Below are 20,558 nucleotides of genomic sequence, written 5' to 3'. Positions count from 1 at the left end.
TACATGTTTCCACAGTATAAAATCCTACTCGCCTTGATAAGTGGCCGTACCCTAAAATATGAGGTGGCTGTACAATTTCATCACTAGGGGGCGCCACAGAACACGAAATGACTCAGAAGTTTGGATCGAGACAACACGACTGAGGAGTCGAGGAAGTCGGTACTCTTAAACATTGTAGTTCATTCATATTTATTTACTTGGTCTCACACTATTATTTCGATCCCTAGTGATAACTAACACTTGATTATTTTGAAACCAGAGGCTTATGGAAGCCCATTTCCACTAGTAAAGGAAAAAAAATAGATAAAACTGACATTATCCCTCTTAAAAATAATTTAAAAAAAAAAAAAAAAAAAAAAAAAAAGAAAGAAAAAAAGAAAGAAAGAAAAAAAACTTTAAAAATCAATAAGTATGACTTTTATCGATTTTTTTTGTCTTTCACTGGCGAAAATAGACTTTCATAGAGGTTCCTTAGTAAGTAAACAGTCAATTGTGGGAGAAGCTTGTGGGGTTGTGTTTAAAAACAAATGATGTGTCGTGATACTATGTCATTCGAAATTAGCCCATTTGTCACTGAAAAGTACATGTTGCACAGATGTAAGCGAAAAGCACTCGTTCTTCGTCTAGACAGGCTTTCAAAGTCCCGCAAGGATGCTGAAGGGGCCTTGCTCAGCACGAGCCGCACGTGAGGCAGCGTTACGTGCCCCAGCCAGTTACCTGTGTGTCGCCTTTAGACTGGCACCCGTTTGTCTCTGTATGCCCGTGAACCGCTGTCGTTTTTTCACCTAAAAATACCAAAAGTAAGAAAACCAAAAGTTCTTGGTGCTGACCATAATGAGGCAACAGGCAGAAGCTGGCGTGAGTGAACAGCCCACACCAAACGTTACCTTGAAGAGACAGGTAGGCACACCGCGCTGAGTTTAACCCAGACCCAGTTTAGCCTCTGGGTGGAAAAGATAAATAATGTTAGCTAGCTTAGGGTTGCTGGATGTGCACCGTGTAGGGCGGCCGTGTACGCAGGTTTTCATTACAACCAAAGACGAAAAGATAATTAGCACACATTTGAACACAGAAGTAGCTGACATGGGCCATCAGTGAAACCACCTGGTTTAAGTATTTCATTCAAAAGTAACCGCCATTGCAACCGACGTGCTGTTCCCTTCAGTTGTGTAAAGTTACTCCCAAAACAAGGTTTAGAACTGCCAATCGTTGAGTAAAACATGTAAATGAATTTTAGTCCTGGTTGTAGGGAAAGTATGCTATTCTCATGGAAACTGAATTCTGTGGCTGCACTCCTTTAAAAAAAAAAAAAAAAAAATCATTTATGCTTTTAATCCCACCAGCTAATTGCAGTTAACGGATTTCGCCTGTTAACCCAGGTGTATAATAATCCCTGATTAAATGGCTAGCATGAAAATGTCCCAAAGACCAGTTTGAGGCAGAGGGAAGGCCAAAAGGGAGGCATTATAGGGTACACACAAGCCTTGGGTGTTTCTTGGCACTCCTAGAGAGTGAAATGACAGTGCTGTTGGGTCTTACCAATGCACAGTCTGGAGCCAGCAATCTGACAATGAATGACTCTGAATTTCTCAAGAATAACCAGTCACCATGGATAATATTCCAGCAGCAGGCGGTGAAATGAGTCAAAAGTATATTTTTAAGTGTTTCTGAGCAAGAAATGTTGGAGCTTGACACATTTTGGACCCATTGAGGCACATGTTGCCCATCAAAGAAAAAAGTTGTTCTTTGTATCATTGCCTTTAAGATGAGGCTATAAACTCCCCCCTGTTTCTTGATACAAGGAAAATATCTGGGAATAATTTAGGACACTCAACAATAGCAGCCTAACACTAGATTGTTTTTCCCAAGTTATTCCAGATATTGCTGCAGGCCAACAGCAAATAATGGCAACATGAGGACTAAAAATGCATTTGCATCAGGTATTAGGCATTCCTCTATAACTGTCATAATAAGTAGCTTAATAATGAATCATGGAATTACACTGGAGTTGCATTATAGTCTGTAATGTTGATCTATATAGGTCTATCCAGCATAATCCATCTGTGCCACCTGCACAGTACAGCTGGTGCAATTGTCACAGCTGGAGCACTGCATGCAGAGCAGCACATCAATAATATCTGCCTGGGACAGGATCGCGTGCAGCCTCTTTCTCACCCCCATGTCCATCTGCTATTTGTTTCTAAAGCACACTGACCTGTGGTTGAACTAATGCAAGTAAGCCAGTGCATGGTTCATACCCATAATCTATCCCATAATTAGCTGCAGTAAATAAGTAGATTAAATTCTGTGTTGTAAAATTCATGCAGTTAAGATGGGTGACCAAAGGAAGTGTAAGCCTTGCAACCATGTGAAGTATGTAGTTAAAGCAAACAGGCTTCATGCAGGCCTACAGAAAGTGGAGAAGCACCCTTGTTTCATCTTATGAGGTCATATAAATGTTTTCAAGATGTATTTTTTCCATGTTGCTGGAAGGCTTCTGAAACAGCGTTTACATCATGTTGTTACATAGTCTAAATGCAGAAACCCCATTGAATCAGTCAAAAGTAAAGTATACTTAAGGTAGGGTGGAGCACCTTTTGGCAGGATGGACCACACTAAGTATTTAATGGAAGGGAAACTTTGACATGACTCGTTCATGCCAAACTAATAGGCCACTTGTTGGATCTGTCATTTGTCTTCCATTTGAAAGTCACATTAAGCATAAGTCTCTGCAAAATGCAACAAGGGAGGATGTTTAATGTAGGTGCCATAAACTGAAATGTTAATCATGTCGTACTGATACTGATCCACAGTTATTTTGTTGAAAACACCGTACTAGCTTACATTCAGATGCAAACATACACTCAAGCTAAACTAAGGTCACTTACAATAAGATGAGAATATTATCGTACTATGAGGGCTTTCAAGCCCCATTTTTAGTTGGCTGTATGCCACTTTAACACTGTTTTGAAAAGTGTGACTTTTGTTTGCATAATGAACTGCACCACCTTTGGTTTTAAATTTGTTAAACCTTTCTTTTGCAAAATCTAAAACATTTTACCCTAGCAAGTTGGAATCAGATGTCACAGTTTTTGCCTGACAGCTGAAGCATTTTGTGGTACGCTTGCTTACATTTGTAATTCTTGTAATTCCAGAATCCTGGATTGTATTGAGGTACCAAGGGACGATGCAAATACATCTGTCAAGCCACAGGTACATCAGTTAAATATCACTTGCATTCCACACCTTCTCAGTTCATATATTCACTTTGAACGGAAAGGCGTTATTACCTGTGTGCAGTTGGCACATGGTCAATATATAAAAAAAATGGTTCAGAATCTTAGAAATTAAAGAAAAAAAGTTTGAAAGATATTGCAGTAACTAACCAGAAACTTGCGAGAACGAGGCTCTTGTACTCCAGAAGACTGTGATATTACCGTAGCTCAAACTTTGAACTGAAAGTAAATACAAGATAATACTGTTAAATATTGTCACCTCCATGTTTACAATCTTTCAGTAGGTTTTTCATGAAAAACACTGATGTCTGTCAAACTTAAAGTGCATGAGTTAAACTACAGAGAAGGAAGAGCAGGCCTTCTTCTTCCTATATGCAACTCAATATTACTTTCCTAATGTGTTGCCCTGCTTGGAGGATTGGTCTTTATTCTAGATACAGATAAATGTCTTGGTACCACCAGCAATCACCCTGCAGAAGTTATGAATAGTAAGGTTTCCCTAGTGTCTCTCCAAAACATGGCATGACGTTTGAAGAAGCTTTGATGTATTTTCTCATTGAATGTACTATAATACAGAAACTATAGTCCCATAAATGACCCCTACCGCTAATGTTACAGTGAGAACAAAAACAACAGTTTTGTTACATTCTTAGGGTTTCTTTTTGAAAGGCCGCTTGGAATCATGCTATAATTATCTTCTTTCCAAGGCAATGTGTTCCCAGATGCCTCCTCCTTATGTTCCTGGAGTGAGTTTCCATCTGGCAGACTTCCACCCTGTTCTCTCTCTCTCTCACCCTCCCTCTCTCTCTCTCTGGCCTCCCCAATGCACCATGTAGTCACTTTCAATCTGACTGCATCAGTTTCTCTAACATAACACTTTTTAACACTCTGCATATATAATGTAAATGCCAAACCACTTTGCACTGAACTTACTCTTTCTCTCTCCCTCCTCACATTTTTTCTCTCTCTTTCTCACTCTTGCTCTCTGTCTTTCATTCCTGTAGCTATCTAGCTGCTATGCCCCAGGAGTAGAGGCCTGCTCAATGTGGCAGAGATGATTTGTTTGCTTTGCAATTATTTTCCGTCAGTGGAGACAAATGGATTCATACGGCATAGAAAAACCCACACAGACAGGGCCAGAGCGATGAATGCAGCGGAACAGACTAATATGTGCTGTCCAAAGATAAAGATAGAGATGGGGAATATAGAGCACCCAGAGCTCTGAACAGATAGCTTTATAAAGACAATCACACAACTGTGCTGCATTTTGAGATCTGGTTTGAAAACGGTTTAATGTTTTGAATAGACAGCGTTCTATCTATGTTTAAATCCCAACATACTGTGGGCTGTTACTTTGTTGTTGATGGAAGGCATCTTTTTCTCATCCAGCAATCCACATGTCAACATGGGTGCATCATTCCTTTATTTCTACATATCTGCATGTAATCTCTACCCTCTACTACACAATATCAATTGGGACGTGGTGTCACATCCTTTTGTCTTGTGGGTCCTTTCTTTCAGTGAACATGAAATGGTTCTTGTGCTTGTAATGATAAATGATGAAGGGATTTTTAATTTCAGCTGCATCATCTGTTTGTTTTTTTACTTAATTTTCAAAATTGACTTCTTTTTTCTCAGTCGTCATTCACACATTTTGTGACTGTAAAAAAGAGCTAGATTGAAATGGAATGAAAAGAGAGATGGAGGCAAGGCAGACTTGAAATGAGGGGGCTCCCCATTTGCTCCCAAAGTGTGACTGACACAGCTACACAGCAGGGGCAGACTTTTTTGTCTTCTCTTCAACTTTCAAACTATCTAGAAGAGATTAACCTTGTCTACCCAGTTCTCTTCTCTTTGCTCTTTTCTCCCCTTTCTCTTCCCTCCTCTCTTCCTCTCCTCCTGCCCCTTTATCCCCTTTTTCAGTGTCTCTGCTGTCTATCCCTTGTCGTATCTCCCCCCTCCTCCCTCTGCCCCCACCTTTCCCTTCCCTCCCTTCCTATGAAGGGCAGGTTCAGGGGTCACCAATTACTCAGGGAGGGCTGAGAAAGTTGTATGGGCTCTGCCCTCGGGGCTGCCATGTTGCATTATCGTCATGGAGATTGCAGGTACACAGCAGCCACTGGCTGCCGGCACAACCACAACCTCAGCCCTAGCACTGGGCAGTATAGACTCAGCTAGACTTGAGCTCTCCTCATGCCTGAGTGGCTGGCTGGCTCCCAGTCTCCCCTCCCCAACACCCACTCCCCACCCCCACCCTCCTCTCATACTGACCTGCTGGGCAGAACTAATATGTATGTCTAGCCCAGACTTCCCGGGAACTCCTTTACCTGAGCCCTCTCATCCCTCTTGGACTGTGTGTGCTGATTGTTTAACTATTTCTCTGCTTATAGGTTTGTGTGCCCTACAGTGGCACACAAACCTTTTTGCAATACATAATTTTAATTCGAAGTGCACTCATAGATTCACTTGTGATTGTCTTGTGGATTGCGGAGATTCTTTTTGGAAGTATCACAACCCAGTGTAACTCAACATAGAGGTATGCTTTTTCTCCAGTTTTGCAGATATAGACAGAACTTGTGTGTCAGCATATGCCCCTGTTTTTATGTACCTAAATACCACCTTTGGCCTGAAATTGGATTCTCAACGATGTATATCGTTTACAGTGGATGAATGTCAAATGGGCGCAGCCAGAAAGTGAACTGCTTTGTGGCTATCAAGAAGGGGCTGGTGGCAAAAACACAGGGAAATGGTAGCAATAGCAAAAAAGATAGAAAGGAGAGGATGACACAGTAGCTCACCTGATAGAACACATACCACGTGTCAAGGCTGCATCCTTAACACAGCAGTCTGGGTTCAAATCCAGCCCGGGCCCTTTGATGCATGACATCCCCCCTCTCTCCTCTGCCTTTCCTGTCTCTCTCTACTGTTACTATGAAATAAAGCAGAAATACATTTTTTTAAAAACAAGTTTGGAAAGGATTAAGAAAGGGCAAATAATCTAATCTTAACATGGCAGAAAAGGCATAAACAAAAGGCATGAACATCAACATATCGTTTAGCATCTGAAGGAGCAGAGAAGGGTTTAGAAGTGATTAAAAGTTGGCTTGAATACTAGAAGACAGAGTGCATGCTAGTCAGTTTCTGTGTATCAAGCTAGCGGAGCCAGATTATCCCACAGAGTTCATCAGCCAGCTCATCAAGATGAGTGACAAGTGTTGAGGTGGGAACTGGCTCACCTGAGGGGGCGTATGGCTGGACATGCAATACAGAAAGCTGTCTTGAGGCCAAAAGTTGCATAATGTAGTTATAGTAGCCACAAAATAGAAAACTTATGTTTTAACCTCACATACTATTGGCTCCTCTCTTAAAAGCTCACATAAAACCACATTTAACCACATTTAGTCAATGTCAGCTTTCTTAACCGGCTGTGCGTTTTTGTTACATGAGTTTAATGAGTTTATGAGTACAGATCAGAAAATTAGCCCAGAAATATTGATATGATTTACTGCTTTCCAGTAAAGTCTAAAGGCAGGATGCTTTGCAAAATGTGATGGCTGTTGGCCCAAACCGCAGCTAAAACATTGTGTTGCATCTTGGAGAGATGTAGCGAAAGCTGAAGTTGTATCAGTCCACCATAGAGGGGCAAGGATGGAGATCAGTGTACTCCTTGTTCTCCCCACTGCTGCTGCCTCTAGGCTGTCCAGGCCTCAACCCTGCACCAGGCAGCCTTTTTCACCAGTTTGTTGATCCTGCCCGCCTCCCCCACCTTGGTGCTGCCTCCCATGCACACCATTTGAACTGTAGGAGGTCTCCTGAATCCAACACAGAAATTCCACAAAATGAAGACCTGACTCATGTATCTATTCCAAGCCTATCTCAAACAGGCCGGCAGAGAGGCCCAGCCCAGTGCTGTGTAGGCCAAGGCCAACAGAAGCTGTGCAGCCAGTTGGAGTTTAAATGGCTCCTGAATAGAGAATCCCAGAGTCTGATTCAGTGTGCTCAGCCAAACCCTCGGTAATTGCAAAAACAGCACTTGGTCCACTAATAATGGGTGCGTGTCATCTCCAATCCCCAGCCTGCCTGTCTGTCCACGCCACAGAGACGGCAATTACAGACCCGGGCCTGCCACTGGACATGTGCACACAGTCAGTCAGGAACAGTGGTGTGTGTGTGTGTGTGTGTACGGGGTAGGGTATGGGGTGCGTGCAAGTGCAAGAGGTGTGTGTTTGTGTGTATGGGAGGTGCAGTTGGGGACTGAAAAGGGCAAATGCAGACTTGGGTCTATGCTCAGTTTAGACATTCTCAGACATTCCTGTTTCCTGTACAATCAAAACAGTGTTGTGAATATGAGCATATCCCCGCAGCTGCCACACCATCAACAAACAGCAACAAGTAGTGTGACTAGTTATCATCTATTAAATGTATTCATATGCCATGAAAATGCTAATATGTAACATTACATTTTCCCAATTTTTGCAGTTAACAGTCTCTTTTTGAGTTATGTCATGATTGCATTATCACTACAAACTAAAAGATCCATTGTTTTAGAAATAATATATTAAATGCATGAATTCTCCATAAATCAGAGGCCTCTTTTTTTCTCTTTTTTGAGAATTATTACTGTCTGAGTAAGTGCAATGAACAAGAGGTTTTGTGAGCAGCCCACAGCTGGACATCTCCCCCAGTCACTTCCTTTACAAAACATACTCATGGTTACCCATCCATGCCTCCTACAATGGCCATCACGAGGATTTACTAAAACGTCGGCTGATCTTTCCTGTTACACTGCTATTGTTTTATTTGATTTGCTCTGCAGAGGCATGACGAACTTGTGTCACAGCTGACAATAGAAGGTAGTCAAGGCCTGACCCCAAAACTAATTTGCCAACTTAAGCTCTTTTAACAAGTGAACATTTCGACAGCGCTGCTGAGTTTGTTTACCCTTCATTCTGCTTTCCCTTTATTTGTTGTCATTCTTTTTTTTTCTGCAGAGCTGGATGGGGGGAATGAGAGGGGTATTTAAAAATAGTTCTTGGACTTTCCAATTGTTGCTTACCTCTTCCTCTCTTTCTGTGTCTCTTTATCTTTTGCTCTTATTTTGAGGAGAGCTCTAGTTGGGGCCTTACATTACGGAACTGTTATGAAATCATTTGAAACCATTTACATATAGAGCAAGTCAGATAACTTCAATTCAGTACCTGTTATGTTCTTTGTCAATAGCTCATTTGTGTTTCTCACCATATTGTAACTTCATTTGCTTGTGTTTTCTTAAAAGAGAATCTCTGTGTTTGATTTGTCCTGAGTCCGGCAGTTGGAGCGTTGATGCTGTTGTTTCCATAGAAGTTTGCCACAGCAACCAGTCTCTCGTTGCTGCAGGGGTCAGAGGTCAGGGCAGACTAGCCCTAAGCAGCGACGGTGTGTGTGAAATTGGACACAGCTATGCACCATTTGTGTGTGATTACGTCAATTTCCTAGGGCAACTCCTGTCGCCACCTTCTCACAGAGAGATGGCACGCAGAACTCTGGACTCTGGATATGCAAGAGGGCTGGTTTGTGGTTTCATACTTGTTGATTTTTGGTCACAAAAGTTGAAAGTTGACATTACGTGGGTGTTGCTGCAGAGAATGTTGCTGTTTAGGAGGTTACGTGAATAAAAACTACAAGCTTATAAAACATAGGCGCGTCTGGCCTGCAACGACCTACAGAGTTGTGAGACACAAATAAACACACAAATATACAAATGTACACGTCAACAACAAAACAGACACACTAAGTTTTCCAAAATTGTACCTGACATTAGATGTTTTCTATAACAGTTGAAATGCCCCAAAGCTGTTTGGCCAGTGAAACAAATTTAAACGTGGACTGTGCAAACTTATGGAGAAGTGTATTTTTAGAATTGGTAGTCATGATTCAGTGGAGGAGTGAGGGAAGTTAATGAAGGAAAGAAAAGAGTTTGAAAGGGTAATGTGATTATTGTTTGCTTCAGTGGAAAGTCAATCTACATCTCATTTCAGGGGAGTTTGGAAATAAGAGCATAGAAGTAAAAATAAATAGGCAGAAATATTTACTTATTTGGCTGATGAGATTAGTTTAGGATCATATTTGTGGCTGTTTTTTGTATGTCAGGTATATTGTTTTATCATACCTGTCTGACTGATGTTAAATCAGTCTGATGAGAAGTCAAATGTTAATCTTTAAATATCTATACAATGTAAACATCTGGGTTTAAGCCATTATTTCTGAACTTTATGTCAACTTATATGAACTTTTAGTTCATGAAGCATAATAGCCTTGACCTTTTTATATAAATAACTCAGAATATTTGTATCTTTTGCAGGTTTCTTCATAGAGAGTGCTCTAAAATGGTCTATGCACCATTCAGCTAAAATTGTTTTTATTCATTTTTTATTTCTCCCATCTTTTCTTGAGTCTACAATCCTTTTAGTCTTTGTGGAGAGTAGTGAAGTAAAATGCAATTCAATTAGGTGGCTGTTACCCCCAGGCCTCTGATGTTCCTTGCGTCCTACCGCTACTGCAGCTTGAGTCTCTCTCCTCTTCAATTCCTTATGCAATGCTGAGAACCATGCAGTATTGTTATTATTATACACAGCCGGACATTAGGCCCCAGTGAGCTCAATGGGGAAGAAGAGAACACAAAATGTAAAAAAGAGAACTGTTATGCATGTTTATGTTGGAGGTACAGAAGACATTTTCTTATCATTTCATTCATTTTGCCTCTACGCTATTATTTGCATCCAGACCACTGAGCTGACCAGTTTACTTAATTAACATAATAAGTAAAAATGTTGCAATTTCAACATGTATTCCAACGAGTTTACCTAAATTGTCAGAATTTTCTTCTGGCAATTAATAACCGCAACTTTGACTGAACAGAGCATTTCAGAACCTATGTGCAGCCATGTTTCCTCTTTCAAATAAGCTGTAGTGTGGGACTAAAATACATTTCAGTGATCCAAACCAACTGAATAACCTCCAGTGCTGAGGGCTCAGATGCTGTTACATATTCATATGTTGCAGACTAATGTGAATTGTTCATGTTTTAAATACAAAAGCCACTTGTGATCAGTAGTCCCTGGGAATATATCCCTCTTCATATTCTTACTTTGCTCTGTATTTTGTTAAATGATGTGTAGACAGGGAGAAGATTCTGACAAGGCCACAATAATAACTCACTAAACAGCCACTAAGATCAGTGGCCTTGTTCTCTCTAAAGCCAAGCTTTCTTGGTCATATTTCTGCAGGGAATTAAAAAAGCAAAGGAACACTTAAAAAGTCAGCAAGGGAGAGAGCGAGAGAGAGAATGAGGAAAAGCCCTGAAGGCAAATGGCAGGGAACATCAGTGCCGTTAGACGGAGCTACTTTAGCTGTCATGCAAGAGTATGTGAACGCACCAGTGAGCGCACACAGTCAGCATCAGTGAACACACACAGACAGCCATGGTGATGATGAGCATGATGCCCAGGCTCAAGCTTATCGAGTGTGTTAAAATGTGCCAAATTAGACTTAAAAAGGAGAGAATTTAACAGCACCATGCATTAGTTTGACTTTTGTTGATGCTCATGTAGTTATGCTTGATACCCCGTCTGTAAGAAATGATCATGGAAAAAACGTTATTTTTAAGCTTGTGTGGTGTTTGTCAGACCTCGCTTAGGCTATTTTATGCCAACTGATTAGGCAGCAGTAACAACATTTAATTGATGGAACTTTATCTGAAGCCCAGATAATCCAGGCTGGTCCCATCCGTGGTGCTGAAAAATGGGTTTGGGCCTTCATCTCTGTATTCTGTATTTAATGTCAATCATTAGCTTTGCATCTGGTTTTGTTTGTTGATTTGTTTACTGCTGGCCACATGTTAACCACCTAGACAGTAAAAACCAACATTACTCTTATGACTCTTATCTTGTTTCTAATACTACTGCTGCAGTAAGGAGGATAACCATGAGTTTATGATTCACTCCAACATTACGCGAGTGTTGGAAATGCAATTGACCTGAAAGCCACGCAATCTGCTGTGTAGTTAGAAGTCAACTGACAAGTCAAACCAAGTGGCGTAAAGTCTCCAGAGATATTTGGTTTGTCAGAGCTGATTAGGCCCAGAGAGGCGTAAGCAGACACTCTGGGATAACACGTGGTGGCGTTGAGTCGAGCCATTCCCCTCAGCCTGTTTACTGCGAGATGTGTTAGGACAGGGGGAGGGCGAGGCGGAGAATTCATCTGGATAGAGATGATGATGTTCGATGTTCTATCTCACACTGATCTCTCTTTCCCTTAGTCTCATTCGTAGCATATTTAATGACAATTTCATTTGTGTTTGATTTTTCAGGCAACTGTTAAATGGTAATTGTGTTTGCTTGTTTGTGCAGACAGGCACTTTTCTTTTAGTCTAACAAAGTGTAATGGCTGCATTTACACTGTATACATGTTTTCATATGACCAGTGTGTGTGTATGTTTCTATGTGTCTGCCTGGGTGTCTGTAGATGAGTGTGTGTGTTACAGAGGAATACTATGGAGCTTATTGTCACAGCTCATCACACTGCAAGATTGCACAACACGATGTGACAGTGCGTGGTGCAGCTCAGCAAGTGGCGCTGGGATTTTAATTGATGTTAAAACCACCAAATACTCTGACTGCTGATGGTTATCATCGTGTACAGAGATGGAGCCAGTGAAAGAGACAGAACAGAGTAAAAATGGATAGAAATAATGATGGATTTGATCTGTTTACTATCAGAAATACAGGATTTATTTTTTGAATATTGCAACTTTTAAATTCATGTTGTTTCCCATGCAAGAAGACTAAATCAATTCAAACACCATTTTGATGAAAATGCCAAGCTCATTCCTGAGATGTAACATTATGTTCAATCCTAAAGAGGAGAGGTGCCCTTTCTCAGAAGCTGTATATAGCACAGCATGTACCTTTTTCTCAGGAAAAAAGGGGTTACCTCTTGGGATAGCATGGCATTTTCATAAAGTCTGGAGGCTTTCAAGATGTTTTGGTATATTTTACGATACACTGCAAACCAGTCACAGCCGTATGGTTGGCTCAGGTCAAATTATTACCTGTATTTAAATGGAAGAACATGCAACAGTCTGAGGAATCAATACATATAATGCCAAGAAATTACAAGCACTGATAAGGTCCTTTTTAATTTTTCTTTGAAGAGATCAAAAATGTCCAACTGTGATATTGTGCTGTAACAAATACTGTACGTGCAACATATTTACTGGAAACTATAAGACACTGCAGTCTCTACAGACTGATAAAGATTCAGTTCATGCTGATGATATTGTAAAGGCTGTGGGTATATCTGCAAAATCAGTGTTTTTGCTGTACGTTGAGTTCATCCAGTTTATTTAGTAAATTTTCCCAGAAAGACCATCAGCAATATTAGACTGTGTCCTCTTGCTAAACTTCACCCTTTTCAGTCTTGCTGCTGCCCTCAACCTCTTAACTAGTTAAAGCTAAATCCTCTGCATATGACCCTCCTTAATCTTGTATTAGGCCAAAGTGATCCTCCGTTAGCTCAGTGCAGTGAGCTTATTACATGATGGTGAATCTCTCACACTGAGTTAAGTAATTCGGATCGGGAATACAAAGTTACACTGAGGGAAATTAGCTTAGCTTTAGCTTAGCTTACTTAGCTTAGCCTGGCGAATCCACTGAAAAATGCACCTTTCGGCTAACAACAAAGCTACTGTTAGCATTAGCATTAGCAAACAGGGGGCTTAATCAGGCTAGAGGGCTGTCAGAACGTATAACCACATGCTTCCAAGGGTCCCTTTGGAGTTATAATCCTGGGTCTCGGCAGGCAATGACCTCATGGGCTGGACTGGTGCCTGTGGGAGGGGTGGGGAATCAGTGTGTGCCAGGCAGGCCACTCACCGAGATTCTGATTTTTTTTTTTTTTTTTTTTTTCATACTGATGTTTTATCAAGACAAGACAGAGAGATAATAAGCCACAGACACTTCGGTTAAGCGGGCTGAAGTTTGCTTGCAAAGATGGAATGTAATAGAAATCCCACAGCTTTCTTTGGGCATTTTATAATGTGCCCTAGCTCATAGAGTTACAGTGTGCGTGAGAGCAATGATATTTCAGTTGTCTTCATGCCAGGCTGTATTAACAGTGTGTATTGTTTTTCTTCATCACCAAGAGATAATATCTGAAAAGGTTAACCTGTCAGTTTTATCTTATGTTATCTGTCTTTACTCAGACTAAAATAGTGGTTTTGGAAAAGCAATGGCACACACTCACTTGTTGAGTCAACTACCAACAAAAAGCCATCCTATATTTTCCTGCGTATTTAAATATGTAGTCATGTTGGCACCAAAACCTAATCATATTATGTTATGGAGAGGAAAGTCTGTGTATTTAGTGGCAAAACAGAAGAACCCTTTTCTACCAAGATAATGTTATTGCAGTTGTGTCAATAGACTTTACCTGATACTGTGTAGCTAGACCTACTAGGCCCGTTTCCACCACCAGAACTTCGGGGTAATTTTACGGGGCCGGGGCCGTTGTCGCGTGTCTCCACCGCCGGAACTACCTCGAAGGAGAGAGTTCCTGAACTTTTACAGGCGCTAAAAAACGGCCCTGCCTCGGGGTAGGGACTCTGAGCGGTCCGAAAAACTCCTGGGTGGGGCTTGGGGTTTACTTGGTGCTGATTGGATTTACTCACTGCGTGATGTGGTGTCAACAGAAAGCAACAAAATAGCCGGACACTAGCGTTAGCTTTAGCTAACGTTAGCTAACGCTAACAACACCCTTTTTTGCCGGCATTTTTAGGGACGCTAACGTTAGCTTTAGGGGATGTTAGCTAACGCTAACAACAGGCTTTTTTAACAACATGCATTTTGATGCCCCAGTCATGGTCGCGCAACCACCCGGTAACTTTACAGGAACCTTCCTCCTACTTGGCCCTCTCAGTGGAGACACAGCAGTTGAGAGGGCCGAGCGAGAGGACGTTCCTGTAGTAGCTCCTGCCCCCCAAATACTACCAGGAACCTTTTGATGGAAACGGGCCTATGGTTGCATATGGATGGTGTGATCTTTACTTAACAAGCCAAGACAAATGAATTGCTGGGGTGTGGGGAACCCCAGTGCCTGCCCTTTTCCTCTGCACATTAGTATCACAGAGTTTGCTAGAATGATAATCCAAGCTTAGAGGCCTATTGCACAGCAGACCACCCCATTACAGGAGTCTAAACCCAAGAGAGGGGGCTCTGGGGTTAAAATAACTCCACATTTCCAGCTCTTCTCACATAGAACGCTTTGGAGATTCAGTCGGCTGGCTTAAATGCACGCACACACGTGCACACACACATACACACGCACACACGGTCAACCCAGGAGCTCTGGGGAGAGATTGCTTTGCTGTCAGTGCAGGGGACTGTCAAAGGCTTCAGCCAGCCATGGGCAGCATCAGCCGGAGAGACCCAGGACTCACCGGCTCCACTGAGCTCCAGAGCAGAGGCAACCTGTCAGCGTGATGCAGAGGGCCTCAGGGTTAGGGAGTTAAGGCTCATTATGAAACATACTGTACTGAGTGGGCTCCACTGTTAGCCTCTGGTTAGGTATTAGGAATGCAGAGGGTGGGCATTGAGACCAGGAGCCATAGACACTTGCCACAGAGTGGATGGTTAGAGTTGAGATAGTCAGTAGAATGAATCCTAACATAGACGTAGATGGTAGAAGTAGGCAGGTCCCTCCATTTTTAGCCACATTTAGCTTGAACCATAAGTGCACCACATTTACCCACTGTATGATTCAACAAATATTTGACCAGCTTCTGAAACCAATCAGTGTTGCAGAGTTATCACCAGGCAACTTTACATCTTAATAGATGTTGATTTTCTTGTTTGAAAAGCATTACACCGGAAGAAACTAGAAATCTTAAGCTGTCTACAGTTTTGCAGTCATGTAACGACCAGAACAAAGAAAGAAGTACTGGTGGGCTGAAATTGAGTGTCTGCCATTTCTCAGGTATTTTCATTTTATGTTACAAAATTTAGCCCAGAAGATACTTGGAGATATTGCAGTCTCACCAGATTTGTAGTACATGTAGAAAAGATCCAGTAAATTCAAAAAAATCATTTTAAGCAATGTTTCATGCTTTATGAGTTATTGTTTACATGATTAATAAGCACCACATGTTACAGTAGTGATAATTTACTGTGGACCACAGTTAAAAGGAACCCCGACTATGATGACATGTGGGCTTTATAAGATTAATGTTGGTATTAGTCATATTAATGTGATATGGAAAACATTTCAGATGTCTTTGTTTTTATAAAATTTGAAACTATAATTTCACTCGTAGGTCGCCATTGTTGTTGACGTCGCACTGCATTCTGGGTAGTGACGTCAAATGGTTGTCCGCTTATTCCACTGGGCCCATTTTTGTGACTTTACAGCAACAAACATGTCATCTGTCCAGCCTTTTCAGTTTGAACCCGAACGCAATGTTCGCAAGGGCGACAACACAGGAGGAAAGAAAAAACAAAAAAATATTCCAAGTTATTATGGGTATTGTTATAAAATTATTATGGGTAGGCCTATTATAAAATGGGTATCTAAAAACAGTAGCCCGGTATAATGTGACACCCCAAGTGGTCCTGCTATCTCTCTCTGCAAAAATGGCTATGTGAAAAAGAAAAACCCGACAAGCAGCCGATTCAACATGTGTAATAATAATAGTAGTAATAATAGGCGCAAAAGCTACCACTGACCACGTATGACGGCTGAAATCACATGTGTCAGGGTCATAATAGCCAAGCAGACCAAACATAGCCTCTATTTTTGTATTTGACTGTATTTTCGTTATTGAAAACAAAGTCAAATATAAAAATACAGAAAATACAGATTCCTCTACCTGTTCCACTGTTATAAAAAATAGCGGCGCAACTTGGTGGGCGTTATTCTGGTAATTTCTCTGCATGAGAAATACAAGGTGTGGCGTGTGAGTGTGTGAACAGGTTGAAATGTGTGTGTCTCACGCCCAATGCGTGAGACTTGAGAGCTTTGAGGTAGCCTAAATCAAAACATTAACCTGTGATCACATAATCCCGTGATCGTAAATTATTTACTTTTTTCATAGTTTGTACATAGAATAAAACCAATTTCACAGTGTTAAACATGTACAATGTGGCATTTTAATGATACCACCGGTATCATTAGTTTTCAATGGTGCTAATCATAGACATGTATACGTATACACTACTCACAAAAAGTTAGGGATATTTGGCTTACGGGTGAAATTTACGGAAAATGTAAAAAGTTCACGCTACAGTGATATTATATCATGAAAGTAGGGCATTTAAGTAGAAGCATGCACTGGTGATTTCCTCATCTCAAACAATTTCTTGAAACAAAAGCCAACAACAGTGGTGGATATACCACAACAAAAAATGTCAGTGTCAATAACTTGTCATGTGCCCTTGAGCATCAATTACAGCTTGACAACGGCGTCTCATGCTGTTCACAAGTCGACTTATTGTCTGCTGAGGCATGGCATCCCACTCTTCTTGAAGGGCGGCCCTCAGGACATTGAGGTTCTGGGGTACAGAGCTCCGAGCCTCTATACGGCGACTCAGCTGATCCCATAAGTTTTCTATGGGATTCAGGTCTGGAGAAAGTGCAGGCCACTCCATTTGAGGTACCCCAGTCTCCAGCAGCCATTCCCTAATGATGCAACCTCGATGAGCTGGAGCATTGTTGTCCATGAAGATGAAATTAGGCCTGTGTTGTTCATGCAGGGGTACAATGACTGGATTAATGATGTTATTCAGGTAGTATGGGCTTGTCACAAAGTGTAGAGCAGTTCTGTACTGACTAGACACATCTGCCCACACAGTAACACTACCACCACCAAAGGCTCGTCTGGTGACAACAGTGGCTGATGCATAGCGCTCTCCTTGACGTCTCCAACATCGTTGGCGGCCATCATTTCTGCTCAACATGAATCGGCTTTCATCAGAGAACAGCACTGAGGCCCACTGGTCCCTCGTCCAGCGTAAATGCTCCCTGGCCCATGCAAGACAATGACACCTGTGCCTGGTGGTGTGGTCAGGTACCCTTGCAGGTCGTCTAGCACGCAGACCATGCTGATGTAAATGGTTTCGAATGGTCTGACGTGACACTTGGGTGCCTCTCACCTCCCTTAAACGTGCCTGGAGTTGAATGGCATTCATCATCCGGTTCCACAGGGCATTGTTCACAATGAAGCGGTCATCAGTGTGGGATGTGGCCAAAGGACGTCCACTTCTATGCCTTTCTGTGACTCTTCCAGTCTCTCTGTATCTCTGTTGCAACCTACTGATGACACTCTGTGACACTCTAAGCTCAGTGGCCACTTCCATCTGAGAACATCCTGTTTGAAGCCTCGCAATGGCGAGGTGCTGCTGATCAATTGTTAGGTGTCGTCTTGGTCTCATGATGTCAAAATGTGAACAGCTTGATGAGGAGGACTGTTTAAATACCAATTCTAATTGAACCAGGAAATTTATTGGTCGATTCATGGATCAAACACCTGATGTCAATTTTGCCGTTAAGCTCCTTGTTAGAGAACAGCAACTTGTGCAAAAGGTACTGAAACACTGAACAGTTGGACATGTGCATTCAAAAGTTTACAGAAGGTCACATTAAGTTCACCTGTAAAGGTTATAATGCATTATAGGTTCATCCTGAAATTTCACCCGAAAGCCGAATATCCCTAACTTTTTGTGAGTAGTGTATATGTCTATGGTGCTAATAGCTCTTCTCCCTAGTGCAGCCTTTTTACGTCACTGCCCCCAGGCAGCATTGCGCAGGTAAAATAATGGCTGCCTCCGTAGGTAAAAATATGTACTAAACAATGTGGATTTTCAAAGCAATGGCCATATTTTATCTGTTTCTAACAACATATTCAAGTATAAGAGAACAATCGTGGTTTATTAAGGCCTACAAGTCATCATAGTCGGGGTTCCTTTTAAGGGTGAAGCACTCTTTGTTTACATTGTTAGGTGTTTTTTTTTTTTTTTTTTTTAACCATGATTGCACCCAAAAAATGCCACAGATGCAGTTCTGCTGGACACAGGTGTCCAGGCTTAAGGGCTGTTCCACATTAGCTCACCTATCCTATCTGGATGTGTGTGTGTGTGTGTGTGTGTGTGTGTGTGTGTGTGTGTGTGTGTGTGTGTGTGTGTGTGTGTGTGTGTGTGTGTGTGTGTGTGTGTGTGTCCATCCTCTCTCCATGAGAACTAGCCCTCTGGCCTTCCAGCTGAGTTCACAGATCCAATGTCAAGCTAATCTGGCTTTACCTTAGCTCCAAAGACAACACAGAGGTAATCCAGGAACAGCTGTAATCAACCATGAAACTACTGATGGCTGCATGCTAGCTGGGGTCAGGGAGCACAACAGGAATAGACCTCGAGAGAATACAGGGACATTGAACTAATAGCTCAAATGATGTGGTGCTCTGTAAATATGATGTTTTAAATCTGCATCACAAGCTCTATTTTCTATCTTTGAATTTGTGTAGGGTATATTCTTTTTGGTATTCCTTTGTATTTTTGTCATTAAGTCCTTTATAAATCACTTTGTGATGAATGCATTTTGTGCAAATTGTTTTAGAAATACATGAAAGTTCACGTGTAATGGGGTACTGTGTGTGCTATGTGAAAAATGCTACAACTGTGCTTTGGTTGATTCATCAGTCAGAATAGTTTGCAAACAAAGTAGGAACAATCCTGCTATTCTTTCCTATCTTATTCTGCTTTATATTCTCCATGGCCTCCTGTGTAATATTACAAAAGTGAGTTGGTGCTCTCTGCAACAGGTCAAGGAATGTCTGTTTGATATTGTCTGTCTGGAGCAAAACTATTTGGACCACTGTCAGTGAATCTCTGTCTCAACACACTCAGAACAATTATATAAGGAGGCTCGGGACATTGAGAGACAGAGAGAGGGGAGGAGAGACGGAGGAGAGGGTACAAACAGATGAATAAATGAGTTAAGTGGAGGGAAGGGAATTTGTGCTTTCATCGTCCCCACCCCCTCTCTCTTGTCGGACAGTTGAGTGTACGCTATAAGTGCTCTCCCCATCTCTTTTCGCTTCACTGCTCCTCCGCTCATCTCCCACTAGAAATTGCTCCCTGGCATTAAATATGTAAAATTAGCATTTTAAGTAGAACACATTTCTGTGTCGCGCCCTGCTCTTCCCACTCTCCCCCTCTGCTTGCCGCCCAGCCCTGAGCGCATAAGCCACACAAACTCATGCATGCATATGATATGCATTTGGTCATCTCCATGGTAACACTGGGGGATGGGAGGCGGGGGGGTAGGAGGCTCAAAGATAGAAAGATGAAAAGGTGTAGCTGTTCAGAGTAGATCAGGTTGTATTTATTTTTTATTCAGTGAGTTTATTCAGGGAGTAAGTCACACCAGCACTCTGTTAATGTGGAGAATTGAAGACTGGAATGCTTAGTCGTTGACACACACACACACACGCACACACACACATACACACTCACATGTGCGCGCACATGAACACACAAAGTCCATGAACACAGAGCATCCGATATTCTATATTGATTTAAATTTTTCCCCTCACTCAGTTATTCACTCTTGCACTTAAGCACAGGCATGTATACTGCTCATAGGATATTTAAATGGAGTTCACTGGCTATCTACTGTGTGTAAATGTTTTATCATGCTCCTTGTATGAAAAGTATTAAATGTTCTTGGTGAAGAGATATTTTAAGATGGAGAGAAGTTGACCTGTAAACGTATTTTTGGTGCATCTTTGATCCACTGCCTTTTATTGTTGGGATGCACACTGTTGGGATCTGTTGGTCTGTTGGGATGCACACTCAGTAGTGACTGGAAGTGGTACAAGTAGCAGACCCACAATGTCAGTGACCCTCAATTAAAAAATGAAGGCATCAAAAACACGCACGCATGCACGCACACACGCACACACGCGCACACACACACACACACACACACACACACACACACACACACACACTCACACAGAAAGAAAAAACATTAACTTTAGTCCTCACAGTTCCAAGTCAAAAGGACAATAAAGTGAAATGCCAAACAGTGTCTGTGGAGACAATTGGCCTTTGGTTCCTTAACACCTTCTTTAGGCCCTGATGCCCCAATGTCCACCTCCATAACCACAACACTTAGATAGTGATGGGTTGGACACACCATGTCTTTCTGTTTTCCATGACATTCTGTGAATGGTATTACACACACGTGGAGTCTGTGGGTTACATCACCTTTTTGTGTTACTTATTTTTCTGATAACAT

General features: G+C 41.7%; 1 long non-coding RNA gene across 3 annotated transcripts in view; it reads left to right on the top strand.

The window, feature by feature from the left end:
* Positions 1–690: 690 nt before the first annotated feature.
* LOC115366993 (uncharacterized) overlaps positions 691–20,558 on the top strand; it is a 192,106-nt gene continuing 172,238 nt past the window's right edge. For all 3 annotated transcript variants that reach the window (XR_003928878.1, XR_003928881.1, XR_003928882.1), the window contains exons 1-2: positions 691–900; positions 3,156–3,213. This is a non-coding gene — a long non-coding RNA (uncharacterized LOC115366993). The remainder of the gene's footprint in view (positions 901–3,155; positions 3,214–20,558) is intronic.

The sequence above is a fragment of the Myripristis murdjan genome, chromosome 1 (assembly GCF_902150065.1).
Source record: "Myripristis murdjan chromosome 1, fMyrMur1.1, whole genome shotgun sequence".
Taxonomy (NCBI): Eukaryota; Metazoa; Chordata; class Actinopteri; order Holocentriformes; family Holocentridae; genus Myripristis; species Myripristis murdjan.
This window is presented reverse-complemented; position numbering and strand designations above follow the sequence as displayed.